We start from the raw sequence: 2,500 nt of genomic DNA on the forward strand, positions 1-2,500 counted from the left end.
AAAGACGAAGAATGGGGGAGAACGAATGAGGTGTAAGCATGAGAAGTGGTAGCCTTAACTCATGCTAGGGTTCCCTGTGAGTGCGTTTTTATGATGTGTTGTGCGTTTTTCTTGGACTGTGTCTGTGCGTGTGCATGTGTATGTGTTTGTGTGTGTGTGTGTATGTGTGTGTGTGTGTGTGTGTGTGTGTGTGTGTGTGTGTGTGTGTGTGTGTGTGCCTATGTAATGTTTTTTTGTATGATGCTATTTTTCGTGTGTGTGTACACTCAACTTGCATCCATATGCTCGTAAATCTACATCTGTAAGTAGGTCGACTTGCGTGCATGAATATAAAGTCATACATAAACATGTGCATCTACGTATATGTATCAATGCTCACATATGTTTCAGCATCACGTTTCCGATCGTTGTGACAAACCACGAAGACAAGTCCGAACACCTGCCACGAGTTCAGGAAAAAAGAAACCCAATTTCTGCTCCGCGAGGGCTGCTGTCCCCCTCCCCTTCGTGACGAGCAAACACATCTGCTGCTCGCTTCCCTTCCCCGCCGTAACGAGACACGGGAAAGAGCGCGGCGAACTCTTACAAAGCTGAGAGATCCTTAATCAGAACATGCATTTGCGATATATCACTCGCTGCAACTTGCAACATAAAAGCGAAGTACGTGAGATGAGTTGATAGCGTGTTTTTTTTTTTAGGTGTTATCTTATTTCTTACGGTTGAGGGGAGAGTGTGAAAGGAAGGAGATAACGGCTTCGGAAGGGGATCTGCTATCTCTTCTTATTTATTTTTCTCTACCTTTTAGGTCTTTTAATTCATCCATATATATATATATATATATATATATATATATATATATATATATATATATGTATGTATGTATGTACATGAATATACACGTGTTTGTTCTTGGTATTATAAAAGGATTCAAGGGAACTAATGTATTCATAGAGACTGCATTACAACAGCTGCCTTCAAACATTCTCCGCATTGCATAATTTCCATAATTTGATACCACAAAGTCAGCAAGTATCACATCTCTTATAATTCTGAATGCCTTCTTTATTATCAAGTGGAATGATTATGAAGCTAGTATCACTATTACTATCATTATTGTTTTTATTGTTATTGTTATTATTATCATCATAATCATCATTAATATCATCATAATCATCATTATTATCATCATTAGTATCGTTATTATCAATATTATCATTATTTTCATTATTGTCATTATTATTATTGATATTATCATTTCTATCATTATTTTTTATTCTTATTATTATCACTATTATTCTTATTATTATTTTCATTATCATCATCATCATTATCATTATTATCATCGTCATCATTGTTATTATCGTTACTATTGTTATCATTATTTTCGTTGTTATTATTACTAATATTATTACTATTATCATTATTACTGTCACGACTACCATTGTTACCAATAATATTATCATTATTATTACAACAACCATTGAGATAATTACTTTCACTATTATTTTTAGGATAATCATCATAATCACCATCATCATCAATGTTATTTTGATTATTATGTTTCTATTATTATTAACAATCAAATTTATTTCTATGATATGATAACAATAATGATAATAATAAAGATAATAATGATAATAATAATAATAATAATAATAATAATAATAATAATAATAATAATAATAATAATAATAACAATAATAATAATAATAATAATAATAATAAAATAATAATCATGATGATCCCTATAATAGTAGTAATAACTATAATGATAATGATAATAATAATGATAATAACAAAGATGATACTAATAATGATGACAACAACAACAACAACAACAATAATAATAATAATAGTAATAATAATAATAATAATAATGATAATAGTAATAATAATAATAATAATAATAATAATAATAATAATAACAACAATGATAATAATAATGATCATAATAAAAAATAATAACAATAATAATAACAATGATAATAATAACAACAACAACAATAATTGTGATAATAATAGTAATAACAATAATAATAATGTTAATAATAGCATTAATAATACTAATAATACTAATAATGATAATAACAATCACACTAAAAGAATTGAAAATAATAATACGGATGAAAATAATAACAGTAGCATTAATAATCATATTGATAATAATAATAATAATAACAATAATAATAATAATGATAACAATAATAATAATAATAATAATAATAATAATAATAATAATAATAGTAATGATGATAATAATAATAATAATAACAATAATAATAATAACAATAATAATAATAACAATAATAATTATAATAATGGTGATAATAATCATAATAACAATAGTGATAATGATAATAACAACAATAATAATAATGATATAATAGTAATGATAATAATGATAAAATTAATAATAATAATAATAATCATAATAATTATAATAACAATAACATTTATAATAATAATGATAATAATAATAATAATAATAATAAAAATGAAA

This window comes from Penaeus chinensis, chromosome 39, assembly GCF_019202785.1.
Source record: "Penaeus chinensis breed Huanghai No. 1 chromosome 39, ASM1920278v2, whole genome shotgun sequence".
NCBI classification, from domain to species: domain Eukaryota; kingdom Metazoa; phylum Arthropoda; class Malacostraca; order Decapoda; family Penaeidae; genus Penaeus; species Penaeus chinensis.